General features: G+C 38.9%; 1 protein-coding gene across 4 annotated transcripts in view; it reads left to right on the top strand.

Annotated features, from left to right (window-relative positions):
- The first annotated feature begins 290 nt into the window (after positions 1-290).
- Positions 291-14,392, top strand: part of JAKMIP2 (janus kinase and microtubule interacting protein 2) — a 127,323-nt gene continuing 113,221 nt past the window's right edge. For all 4 annotated transcript variants that reach the window (XM_059698795.1, XM_059698796.1, XM_059698794.1 and 1 more), the window contains exon 1: positions 291-593. The gene's annotated coding sequence lies outside the window, so the exon portion shown is untranslated. The remainder of the gene's footprint in view (positions 594-14,392) is intronic.

The following is a 14,392-nucleotide window of genomic DNA, read 5'->3' as shown; positions in this document are numbered from 1 at the left end:
AGTCTAGATTTCGATTCGATTTAAATTATTTTCTTCCCGTGCCTATGCACCCTTGCCCCACTTTTAAAGAGCCAGAGTCCAAGATAAGAGAGCCCAAGAGCATCCCAGAGGGCAGCAGCACAAATTCACTCCCCTCCAGCTCCTCCAGCGTTTCGCCCATCTCCCCTCCCCCTTAGTCCGATCGCTTACCATTGGTTATTACCATGACAACCAGCAGCTGCCGGGACGGGCAGCCTCTACCGCAGCAGGGGAGGGGCTGTGGGGGAGGGGGCAGGAGAGGAGGAGCCAGAGGAGGTGTCTGCTGCAAGTTCCTGGCTGCTTCTGAGCTCACCCCATCCTCCGAGAGGGAGGAGGCCCAAGTGGTGATGCTGGTGCTGCCGCCGCCTGGACTGCTGGTACTCTAGTGGGGCTGGAAGGGTGGTTCCTTTTTGCACCATCGCCAGCCAGAGACTGAGGGTGAAAAAAAAAAAAAAAAAATCCCAGCAGCCGCTGCTGATGTTGGGTTCGGAGGCTGCATCCGACTCGGTCACAAGGAAAATGGATTCAGTTTGCACCTCTCCCTCCTTTCAACAGCTTCTCCAGGTCTCCGCATGGTGAGTAAGACACAGTGGAGCTATCTTCTTGGTTTAGTTTGTTCCCAAATGCCCTGTGTATACATTTGTGGCCTGCACTGGAACAATGACTCCCTTAGAGTGGGAGAAGATGTAGAGACAGAGATGGGGATGGAGATAGAGGACGGTTGCCAGGAGGAGAGAAGTAAGAAGGCATCCGCTGCCGTTAAAAAAAAAAAATGGTGTTCTGATTTTATCTTTACTGGCTTAGAATGCAGAGTGAGCGCTTGGTTTCTTTCCTTCCGAGCTTAGCAACAGAACCAGGGGGTGGAAAAAGCTAACAAGAAATGGGTGTTTTTGAAAGGAATCATTTCATTTGCTGCTCCCACATTCAGGGCTAGGCCTTCCTCCAAAACACATTCGGTGCCTCATAAGCTTCTCTGTCTAATGATAAGGTGATTTTGCTTCTATCCCCTCATTGCTTGGGAAAGGTGGCCCCAGAATTGAGCGTCCTATTCCGTATTCTTATGTGCTCTTGTTGAGAAACCATTTGCTGGGCACAGTTTCATTTTTAGTGCATACATTTCATTGTGACTACACAAATGTATACTCTATGGATATGCATAACATATATACACATTACTTAGCACTTAGAGTGCATTTATGAAACATATTTATGTGCAAAGCATTCTTTGCAATCATTCTTATGGGTTATCAAATGCCCTTGCATGCTTGGAGGTAATTGGATATTTTTGAAAGTATGCTTCTGGTTTGTGAAATTATTCATTGAGTTCATCTGGATTAATGTGAGATTTATTCTTGTTATTGCCCATCAGTTTTGTTGTGACCAATTAGGACAGATGCCTGTCATTTAATATGTATCGTCGCCCTAGATGTGAATTCATAGCCAGCCTCTTTTCTTTATTTTTAATTAGGTTTGTGGGGGGTGATTTGAGAACCCGGACTTGACAATGATGGGAAAGGGAGGTGGCTTGTGGTATTATTTTGTGTACAGCGTCTTGCCAAATGATTGTGGAAACAAATCAGTTTTCTTGGAATTCTACCCCTTCCCTTTCATGTTTGTGCCTTGTGTCCCAGAAAGCACAGGCAAGCTGGATGGTGAAATGCATTCATTTTATTTAATAGTGATGCTATTTGCTGTTCATTCCTTCAGTATCCAGGCACCATTTTAGAGTTCTCTCAAATGTTGTATTCTGGATTCACTTACTTAGGTGGTCAAGTAGGAAAGTGAGATTGTTTTGAAAAAATCTAGGTATTTCCTAAGTACCCTGGCCATTTCCAAATGAATCTGCTTATACAGTGAAACGGAATAAGAGAGAGCAAAGCTTAGCAAAAGAATGTGTGGCTTGTAGCCTAAATGGGGGGTGGGGGCGGGCATTGTAGTTTACAAATGCTTACTGGGATCTGCTTGACCTTTGATTATGCCAAGGCTTTAGGACTGCTCAGGAGACTAAAGATGCCTAAGATGAGTAGGGTACAGGCCTCCATTACCACCCAGGATAATGGATATCATTGAATTAAAGCCAGAAAAATCCTTACAGGTAAAAGTGTGTTAGTAGTATTACATTCATCACATGGACTAGTTTCGGCCATCAATCTCGTCTCTAACAATATCATTGTCAGTGCAAGCATTTTCTACAGTGTAAAATAGCAGTATTTTTTTTGGTTTTAATCTTTCATTTTATTTTCATCTTTCATTTTATTTTAATCTTCCCTTCACTTAAAAATTGTATATGTATTTGAATCAGGTTTATAGTTTAATTTCTCTGAGAATAAATGTCCTATTTGGCTTATATATGGGAAGACTCTTCAGCAACTTAATGGAGAGAATGCACTTAATATGCTTATGGCATGTCATATATTACATAGATGCACAACTCTGTAAAGTCTTGCTACCATGTGCCTAATTATAACAGCTACATAAAGTCAAGCAAGGAAATACCCCTTGGGCTTGTATGTCATATCAAAATTTTAACACACTGCATCCTGAATTTTTTAATGACAACTTTTGACCTCCAAAAATTACAATTTCAGATATATCTACAGTAAGCTTTAAGGAAACAAGACATAATTGACTCTGTTTTATGCAATGAAAACAGGTATCTTGGGACTTTGTTTTCTTTCCTTTGTGTTGACTTTCCATGGGGATATGGTTTTATAGGTGATGTTGGTACAATTTGAGCAGAGGCAAATCACTGTAGGCCACGGATATAGAACTAACAGTCATATATTTCAGCTACGTGGTCAGACCCTGATATGAATACAGGTCTAGATTTTGGTGCCACAACTTGAGGTGATTACATAGACTTTAAGGAGGAGCCACAGAAAAGTGAATTATGTATAAAGAACTACAAGTTGAACTCTTTAAGAAAGGATAAGGAAACTAGGATTATTACGTTTAGAGAAACCTGAGAGATGACAGTTATTTGCTTCAGAGAAGCTGAGGGTTTACATGTAGGAAATTGCTTCTTGCCTATTTTTGGGGACCTAAAGAGTGGAAAATGGGATTTACCTGCATTGGGAAGAATGGAGATTATAAATACAAAATGTAGAACTTTCTGATAGCAAATTTGAATGGTCCACTGGGTAACCAGATAGGGCAGTGCATTCTTTTCTCATCAAAACCTCCATAAGTATGACCTACACATGAATTTATTTGGGATGGACTAGATTCTTTCTCAAAAACTTCTCTGACTTTCTAGTCAACTGTCCATTGAAGAGTGTTTCATATCATGTACTTCTAGACCTGTAACAGTCAGACTCCATTTTGTAAGGGGCTTTTAAATGACAAAATCTGGATATTTTTTTACAAAATCAATTGATCACCTGCACAGAGAAATTTATATGTCATCTTGTCAGGATGCAGGGAACTGAAAAATGGCCATTTCACGAGAGTCCTTTCCTAGTAACTCTATGGAGTGTGACGCCTAATAGCCATATTAAAGTTATCCCTTCTGTATGGCTAATTTTGAAAAATGAAATGGGGTTCATTGGGGGCTAGATACAAAATAATTCAAGAGCCATCAGATTGATGTCAGAACAAACCAAAATATATATAAAAGGTACATTCAAACCCTGGCTGGTGTGGCTCAGTTGGTTGGGCTTCGTCCTGTGCACCGCAAGGTTGCCTTTTGGATTGCCGGTCAGGGCACATGCTTGGGTTGCAGGCTCTATCCCTGATGGAGGGAATACAAGAGGCAGCCAGTTGATGTTAAGCTCTCACATTGCTGTTTCTCTCTCTTTCTAAAAAAAAAAAAAAAAAGGCACATTTAAATTATTGTGTAAATGAACTGTTTAACAGCTAATTATCTTTTTCTCAAACACTATCTTGAAAATGCCGTTCTGGTTGAGATAGTAAATATTTTGACTGGTACTTAAACTTAGGTAAAACTTGTTTTAATTGGAATAAAACACATTATCTGATTTCTCACTTTCTGATAGGATGTTCCTTATTTCTTTAAGTGATCTCAAAACATATTTCAGTTTTATGTACATGCTTCAAGTCTCAACCAGGAAGAACTAGAAGGAGAGTCAGAACCATTTTCTTCATTTCTTATAGGTTTATCAAAAGATTAATGCTTGTTTCCAATGGTTGGAGCCTAACAGAAAACCAAATTTATCATGGAAGTTTTAACATAATATTTATACTTGGGTGTTATTCTGAGAGGTCAGTTACAACTGAAACTGTGTTTACAAAGGAGATGGATTAATTAATTGCAAAACAACTTATATGGGTAGCAACATTTGCATATGTTAGCAATAGAATTTTTTGGAGGATTTAAGATGTACACATGTGAAAAGTTAATGACAAAAATAACGCATCTTATATTAGTCATTACGCCTTGTATTAATACTAGAGGCCCAGCGCACGAAATCGTGCGTGGGTAGGGTACCTAGGCCTAGCCTGCAATCAGGGCCATCTTCTGCCCGTTCACCAGTCCTCAGTTCCACCCCGCCGCCAAAACCCACCCAGGTTCCCTGTTCGCCATCTGGTGATCTATTGGAGCCTGCAGGCTGCGGGGAGGGAACAAGAGGTCAGTCGTTCTGCCCACTTGCCAGTCCCCAGTCCCGCCCCACCGCCTGCACCCACCGCAGTTTCCCGTGGTTCCCCATTGGCCATCCAGCTATTGTAGTCTGTGGGATGGGGGAAGGGACTGAGAGGTGGTCAATGCACCTCATAGCGACTGGTCGATCGGTCATTCTGGTTGTTATGCCGTTATGGTCGCTGGCCTTTTATTATATAGGATAATCTTTTGTAGTTCTCATTAATTTTACATTGTTTATTTTTAGCTTGCATTCCCCCCGATTCTATCACTATAAGTATTTTAAATAAGTGGGAACAGTCTCAGAGAGGTTAGACTTGTTCAAGTTGGGGTTAGGTAAATGGCCTAACTGCAGCTGGATTCCAAATCTCATGATCCCAAATGTGCCATATTAGAAAATGTAACAAATTACCTTGCCAATTTGAATTTTTAAATATCAAATATAGTAGATCTGCATTAAATGTGGCTCATCTCTATTTGGATTTTTATTGCAATATTTCAGGTGCCATGATTTGCTCTTTGATCATGTTGAATTGGTTCAACAGACTAAGTGTATGGTTAAGGTATCAGACCCAAAAAAAAAAAAAATGGTGCACACAAGAATTATTTTGGAAAAACTTTGAGATTCCTGATATTTCAGAAAAGCACAAAAGCATTTGTCTAGGGAAAAGTCAGAACTATGTTGGACTGCCCTGCACTTATTTTATGACCAAGTACTATTTTTATTTTTAATGAGAGTTTGGAAGGTAACATCATTTTATTCTGTGCTTTGGACCTTGAAAACACTTAGCCATACCTCCTACCTATATGTCCTAAGCATCTCTCCACCTACGTGTTCTTAAAAAATAGAAAGGGCATTAAATAATAAACAAGTGTACATAGCTTCAACAACTTCCTGATATTTTCCCCGAACAAACAGTTTTATACTTTTCTGAAATATCAAAAGTCAAGTAAGTACCTTTCTCCAGAATATTCTAATTTTTGGTGCCCCCCTTTCTTTGCGAATGCCCTACCATACGCTCTGTCTGACTGGTAATTCCATGCTGGCCAAAGAGCAAATTGTGCTGTCTGAACTATCATTCCACATCCATTAGCTTGCGGTGCAAGAGAGATCTGTCTCACTAACGACATTCTGCTTTAAATCAGTATTCACCAGTACATTTAAAATTTGTCTTTGAAAGGTGCTGTTTTTTTTTCACATGTAAAAAATACATGCTCATTTTAAGAGAAAGAAAAAAAAAAGTTAATACAGGAATGTTTAAAAAGAAAGTCATTCATAAGCCTACCATCAAGAAATAATTCCTCTTAGTTTTTTGGAATATTTCCCACTAGATTTTTTTTTTTCTATATGACACTATAAACACACTCAGGCATACAGTTTCATAAATGGGACCATACTCTAAACATTGTTTTATAGTTATTTTACTGTGTCAATGAAATATGTCTCTACTACATTTTTAATCGCTGTGCATTTTTCTTGATGATTCAAGATGTTTTTTCCCCCACTTGGGGCTCTTTACACTTTGCTTTAAATACTTCTTATGATACAGGTAGAGCCTACTGCTTTATAGCAGCTGTGAGTCAAACATTATTTTCAGGAAATACAAGATCTGTTACCCAGGCTTGCTACTACCTCTCACAATGGGCATTAAATTAACCTGGGTCATCTCTTGTCTGCTAACAGTGAATGACTTTTTAGCCCAAGTCAGTGAAATCCCTGTTTGAATCACTGGGAATTTCAGCAGGTGCATGCATAAATAATAATTTAAAAAAACAATTATAAATATCTTTCGGATTCATGTTATTTTTCCTCAGTATGGTAGTGGCATCCTGTAATCTTAACCTCTGTGACCAACTGAACCCCTTTATGAAAAAATATTTAAATGACAAACATTAGCTGTCACATGACTTCTCAGACTAAACTGAAATATTTTTGGCGTATATATCCCTTAAACCTGTATATATTTTTATTTGTTTCATATTTTATATTGTTATTTTTTATTAAAGTATAGTTGGCATACAATATTACATTAGATTCAGGTGTATAAAATAGTGATTCTACATTTACATACCTTATGATGTAACCACAATAAGTCTATTAACCATCTGTCACTGAACGAAGTTATTATGATATTACTGACCTTATTGCCTGTGCATCACATCTCCATGACTTATTTATGTTAAAACTGGAAGTGTGTGCCCTGGCTAGTGTGGTTCAGTTTGTTGGGCATCATCCTGTGCATCGAAAGGTTGCTGGTTTGATTCTCAGTCAGGGCACCGGCCTAGTTATGCTCTCAAATCCATGTTTCTCTCTTCTCCCTTCCTCTCTCTCTCTCTTAAATCAATAAGCTATGCTTAAAAAAAACACGACTAGAAGTTTGTATCTATTATTCCCCTCCACATTTTTCATCCATTCCTCCCACCCCCTCCCATCTGGCTCTGTATCTATGAATGTGTTTATGTTTTGTTTTAAATATGAATATAGTTTTTAAATGAAAGCTCACTCTCATCAGACTCTTCCCCTTTTAAAATATGACTAGTTGGATTCTTCTTATACTTTAACTTTGAGCTTTAATATGACCCTTTGTAGAGGTCCATATCTATATAATAAAAGCCTAAGCAACCATTATGGCAGAACAACCAGTCGCTATGATGCTCACTGACCACCGGGGGGCAGACGCTCAATGCAGGAGCTGCCCCCTGGTGGTCAGTGAGTTCCCACAGGGGGAGCACTGCTCAGCCAGAAGCCTGCTCATGGCTTGTAAGCGCAGAGGCAGTGGCGGGAACCCCTCCCTCCCTCATCTGTGGCAGCACTAAGGAGCAGCAAGCTGAGCAGTAAGGAACAAGCAGGCAGGTGGTAAGGAGTGAGGGGTCCTGGACTGTGAGAGGGATGTCTGCCTGCTGGCTTAGGCCTGATCCCGTGGCAGGTGGACATCCCCCAAGGGGTCCCAGACTGCGAGAGGCTGCACGCCGTGCTGACAGACCTCCCCTTCCCCAGTGCACAAATTTCGTGCAGTGGGCCTCTAAAATATACATATATATCCCTCTGTACACTGTGTGTTTCCTTCATAGCATGTATCAAAGTTGTAATTTTATTTATTTATTTTTTTAATATATTTTATTGATTTTTTACAGAGAGGAAGGGAGAGAGATAGAGAGTTAGAAACATCGATGAGAGAGAAACATCGATCAGCCGCCTCCTGCACATCTCCTACTGGGGATGTGCCCGCAACCCAGGTACATGCCCTTGACCGGAATCGAACCTGGGACCTTTCAGTCCGCAGGCCGACGCTCTATCCACTGAGCCAAACCGGTTTTGGCCAAAGTTGTAATTTTAGAGCTTTTTGTTTGTTTTCTTGATTTTCCCTACCCTTCACTATGAGGGTGAAAAATTAAACTGTTAATAGCAAATGGCTTAGCACAATACATGTGTTCAGCAAATGCTGGCTGAATGAATGAATGAATGAATTGTCCCCTGAAACACCTCTGGCCTGATTGTAGAAGAGCTTTTTCACTAGTAGTTCTTTGCACTGTTCTCATCCTTTTATTTTGGCTGTGAAGATAAAATGGATTTTGTATTCAGATATGTGATCTCAGGATTTTAAATTTTGATAGAAGAAAAAACTCAAAAGGTAACAAATCACACCAATTAAAAATCCATCATTAAAAGGTGTACACTACTATATGCTGTGACATAAATAAGAAAGCTGTGGACATTTCTTTTCTTCCCTTGTGGTTCCTTTAATTCCCTTCCAAAGGGAATTGCAAGTCAGACATAGTGACACCATTAAGAGAAAACCATTGATTTCAGTGTAATTTATTAAAATAAATTAGTAAATTAATATTAGCATCAAATTACTTAATGCACTCATAGCTATTATAGAAACCCACCCTAATAAATTTACGAATCATAAAAAAATCATTTCTTCATTTCTGTATCTAAACATCAAGCTGAAACAAATTGAAATAATAACCTCACTCAAAAGATAAATTAAAGCAGCATCTTGCTTTCATGAAAGTTTTGAAATCAAATAGCAAAAGAGTAACTGGGAAGAGTGAGGTATCCTTGGCAAATACAGAGGACTATCTTCAAGCCAATGGGGACAGCCACCTCTATAGGTGCCTAACCTGCTGATCCAGTTAAACTTCAGTATGAGGAAAAAGTCTTCGTTCCCTTTCTTTATCTGGAATCTATATCAAGATCATTTACTGCAATGCTTGAAATTCTGGAGTCCAACTGCAGTTAAAATCTACATAGAAAACCAAATCTAAGTTTAGTTGATACTATTTGGTCAGAAAACAATTCATTGGTATTATTTTCAGGAATGAAATTTTGCTGAGATCATTGTGAATCTAAAAAAGCCTTGTGAGCCTGTGCTTAAGAACAGAGGATGATATTTTCATCATGCCTTCTGCTGCAAACTGGAAAATGTCCCCTGGAAAATGCTACCCATTATAACACAATGAAAATGTAAACCAAGCAAATGTGCCTCACCTATATTTCTTACCTGCCTCTTTCTTATGCAGCATTTCATGGAGAGAGAAACCTCCAAAAATAAGCTAAGCTCTTACTTCATAGTCATTACTGATTCATATTTAAGTCTCATAAACTATTCATAGGTCAGATATACCTAATTTGAGCACATATTTCAAAAGAAAAATTGTTTTTTAAAACGCAAGAATACTGATGGAAACAATTAGAGGTAATCTATATATATAAAAGCCTAAGCGACCATTACGACCGAATGACCGGAACAACCGGTTGTCCAGTCACTATGATGCACACTGACCGCCAGGGGGTGGACGCTCACTGTAGGAGCTTTCCCTGGTGGTCAGTGCACTCCCACAGCCAACCTCCCATGGCCCCTCCCCCTGTCCAGCAGGCCCCAGCCAGCAGGCCCCATCTGGCAGCCGGCCCGCCCCCCATCAGGACTGGGCGAGATGGCCCCGATAGGCCCTGATCACTGGCCAGGCCTAGGGATCCCACCCGTGCATGAATTTCATGCACCAGGCCTCTAGTAGCTTAAATAAGCATCATTCTATAAAATTTAGGATATGGTGTCATTCTACCAATAAATTATTAACACATTAAGCACCAAGCCTGTTTTGTCTTCCTTTCCGTTTAGCCTGCCATATCTGATTTCACCAACATGCTGGCGGCACCAGTGACTGACTGGTCCAGACGGAAAGTATAGCGTCAGTCACCAGATTGACATGGTGCTTAACGTGTTAAAAGAATAACAAGATAATTGACAATATTTTTTATGTAACAATAACCAACTGGAGAGTTTATCCTAAAAATTAACACTGAATTCACATGAAAATTCATAAGATACTAATTCTTCCAATTGGCACTGACAAGACAGAGAGAAGGACTTAGGTGTCTTGAAGATATTATAGATCCCATTGCTTTTTTATGAATTTCCTAGATGATTCAGATTATGAAAATGGGTACTCTGGATCACTGGGGTTTCTCTATCCTCTGCTCTGCTCTGGTTTACCTAGACCCAGAGGAAGGAATTACTCCTACTCCATTGGCTCAGTCTTTGTCCCTGTATCTCTTAAGGAGGAATTAAAAGGTAGTTAATTAACCATGAAATAAATTTTGAATTTTAGAAAATGTGAAATTTTTGCTGTATTAAGGAAAACATTTGAATTATGACTTATTTTTAAATCACTTCATTCAATAAAAGCAATTACAAAATTTAGAATTTATAGTAATTTGAGCTAGGTGCCTAAAACATTAGTAATCATTAAAAATAAACCTTAATTAAAAATTTTTTTTTAATATTTTATTGGTTTTTTACAGAGAGGAAGGGAGAGGGATAGAGAGTTAGAAACATCGATGAGAGAGAAACATCGATCAGCTGCCTCTTGCACACTCCCCACTGGGGATGTGCCTGCAACCAAGGTACATACCCTTGACCGGAATCGAACCTGGGACCCTTCAGTCCACAGGCCGACGCTCTATCCACTGAGCCAAACTGGTTAGGGCATAAACCTTAATATTTTAAAATGAAGTAACAGGAAACCCCTTACTTCTAGTCAGTTTTGCTTAAAAAGAACATTCAGACATCTTGTTCTCTTCTTGCTAGATTGTCTATATTTTAGGCTCCACAGGGTACAAGGCTACACTACGAAACAAGAGAAAGGAAAATATCAGCCTGCAACATAGAAATTGATTTTTCTACCACTGTGCGACCTTCAGGTTTTTATCCTTTATAGAGTTCAGTCTCTAAATGCATGCTTAAACATGCCTGAGTAATACTAATGCTCCTATCTGGACAGGTTTGACTACACGTATTGTCGAATCTCTTCTAACTATGGTATATGATTTTATATTTTTCTTCTTTCATTCTACTTAAAGTTTTTGAAATCAAACCTAAATGGTTTAGCCACCATCCCTGAAAGGTAGTAAAAAGGCGGGATTAATATTTCTAGTCAGCCACTGGTCATTTGCTTACTGAACTCTCACTAACATTTGTATAGTTTGAAAACATTCACAGTCTAAATTTATTTTATATAATCCTCTTGCTTTGAAACATTGATCTTTGGCTGTATGGCCAACTATAATCTAAGCAGAATCGATCTGTTCTCAGCTCAGATGGTGCCATCATTTACCACCTTCTTGGTGTCCTTAAATGCTGTTTGACTAACGTAAGGATCTTGATGACTGAGAGTAGCTGATGAAATAGTGGAGAAGCGTTTTGTTCAGAAGACAATAATTTTGCAAAACAGCACTCTCCCTGGGGTCAACCTGAAAAAACTTTCAGACCTGATGCTGACTCATCTGTATTATTTAGAAGAATTGGGGATAACCATAGTTTCAAATTACCTTTATAATTCAAGTAAACAACTTATTTCCTCTTTAAACCCTTCCTAGTATGGGAATATAATGAGGCCATACACACAGTAAGTATTGGAAGACATGTTAGATACATTGATTCCAGTAACAGTCAAGGGACTCTTTCATTACTGTTTTTTTCTGCATTCAGTACATAAAAAGTAACCCAGAAAGTGAGGAAAAATATAAATCCAGAGGGAAATGGTCACTGAGTATTTAATGAGAATATTGATTCTGGTTTGCCTGCCTTCACTTTGTTTTTCTTTCTTTGAGCTGTGATTATCAGTACTCCAGCCTTTGCAGTAAATACTCTGCTCTCTCTCTCTCTCTCTCTCTCTCTCTCTCCCTCTCTCTCTCTCTCTCTCTCTCTCTCTCATCAAATGCCACTGAGGCAGAAACCTTTAAAACTGGCAAATATTTTGAGCTCTTTATTTTTCTTTCAGTAAAAGGAAAGTCTTGGGCTACATTAGCTTCAATAAGGGCCCTTCCAGCTATAAAGATGTTTATGACTCTGTGACTGTCCCTCACATTTGCTGGCATTTCTGTGTCATAATAAATGCTTCCCAAAGAAATGAGCAATGAAAGGACTTGCATGCATGCATATTAGCATAATCAATGGACACAGACACTGGTATGGTGGGGGCTTACCTGGGGTGGGAATGGCTGGGGGCGGGGGGGGAGTGTCAATAGGGAAAAAGGAAACATATGTAAAACTTTAGACAATTAAAAAAAATAGAAATAAGTAATGTCAGCTTTTTGTCATTTTTCTCTTTCATTGCCTTTAAGTCTGTGTGTGTGTGTGTGTGTGTGTGTGTGTGTGTGTGTGAGAGAGAGAGAGAGAGAGAGAATGTTGCCATTCAGTTTAGCAAAAGGTCATTAAATCCAAACCATACATCTAAAAAGCCATATAATGTGGTATACTGCTGGACTAATTAGTCATCCCAATACATAAAAGTGTTGAGTTTACTTTTTCTTGACTTCGGTCCAGATACTGGATCCCTAAGTGCTGATGTTCAATTGCCAGGTGAATGATTGATTGACAAGTTTTCTGACTTATTTAAGGGATTATATCACATTATTTTTAAGGATTCTTTCCACTCAACATTATGAGTGTATGATATGTAGACCCCCAAGCAGGAGTATTCTCTGCCCTATAAAATATCTGCTCTTACACATTCAGAGAGTCAATTTCTAGCTCTCCTTTTAGAGGCCATGTTGAAAGCCAGCTTGCCATATATGTAATATTTTAATCAAGGTATGAATGTAGCTCTGCTTGAAAGAAGAAACAATCAAATGAAAGGGTACAGGATTTTTATTTTTGGTTCTTTCCTATTTCTCAGGACACCTTTTGCTGTTGTATATCGAGTCAGTAGAAATTCTTGCGAAATCAGTGAATCCCTTGACTTTAACAGGTGTTCTTTGCCCACCTTCTCTGTCTTGGTACCAAGTTCACATATTCCAGCTGAAATTTTTTATTAGGGTGACCCAATGTGACACAGTGTGAAATCACAAACCTGGGATTCCAAAATCCTGGATTTAATGTAAGTTAAAATAATTATTGACTATAAATATATGCAGGGAATGAAAACCCTAGGATTTTAGATAAGCCAAATGAAGACCAGCAAAGTTGTCCTGCTAAGTTTAAAGCTGTAATGATGCTGAAGGAAAGTCACCAAAGTGATTACATCGCCCCCATCAATGGGAAAAGAACCAAGCTTTCTTAATGTCTATCTACTAATAATTATGAAGATTAATATTGGGGTCATTTCTTTTTTTGGAAAATATGACCTATCGGTTTAGGTGCATGGATCTCTTTCTTAATTTACAAAATAAACTCTGATAAACCAATATTGTCATCTATTAGTAATTATTCAGTACATACTTATAATGTAACCCTTTTTAGTCATTATAGTCATTTTTATGTACTTATTATGAGCATTAATTGTTCTTTCCATAAATTATAGATCAGTTGAAGACTTTCATTGATCACTTTTGCTTAATTTTATTCAATGTCTCTATCATTTATTTGTGCCTTTGCCACAGCATCCACTTTCACTCGTGACCCCCTTCCCATGTCCTTTTTCCTCAACTTGTAGCTCTATGTTACTTACCCCAGACACCCAGAACATAAAACAAATCTTTGACTGGCAGACTAGTCCAGTGCACTCAGATCTCCCCCTGTCTGAATTCCTTTCATACTTGTGATCACTACCGCACTGTTTAGTGCATCATTGTTCTCCTCGTTTCAGATGTTCTAACTTTGTTTCCACAGCTGGATTGAAAAATTTATCATTCTTCTCCTTTTTCTAGTCCTGGAAGGAAACCTCTGTTTTATGAGTGAATCCTGTCTGTCATGTACCATGATGGGTGTTTTGCATGTTATCTCATTTAAGCCTGATAACTACTCTTGTTAAGTTAGTATTGGTATTCTCACATGCCATGGGCGGTCACTAAACTTAGAGTTTGCCTACTTTCCTGAGGCCACACAGCTGGTGAGTGTCAGTGCCATCTGCCTCTCAGCCTCCATTTCGCCATATTGTCTGGTGGTCGATAATAGGTCACTTGAATGTGGTAGCTCATGTGTAATTTTATTTCATTTTCTACTTTTCCATACTCTTGCTTTGTTGACATAGTTGAGGTAATATGTAATGGTAGAAACCTTAAATATAATCAGCTTTTGGTCACTTGCTTTTAAATGGCCTCCCCTGTTCCTGCCAAGTTTTTCTCTCTCCCTTGGTGTCTTCCCTATGATATTGTTTCCACACACCAAGACTGCATTAAACCTCAAAGTGCCCAATTCATTAAATAGCTCCTCTATCCTGGGAACAATGTTAAGACACAAATACATGGCTAAGCTCTCTCTATTCCCTGCGTGAAAACAACCTTATCTTCTCTCTTTCAATTTGAGATTCCCCTCCGCCTCCAAATTAAAA

The sequence above is a fragment of the Myotis daubentonii genome, chromosome 5, assembly GCF_963259705.1.
Source record: "Myotis daubentonii chromosome 5, mMyoDau2.1, whole genome shotgun sequence".
Lineage (NCBI taxonomy): Eukaryota > Metazoa > Chordata > Mammalia > Chiroptera > Vespertilionidae > Myotis > Myotis daubentonii.
This window is presented reverse-complemented; position numbering and strand designations above follow the sequence as displayed.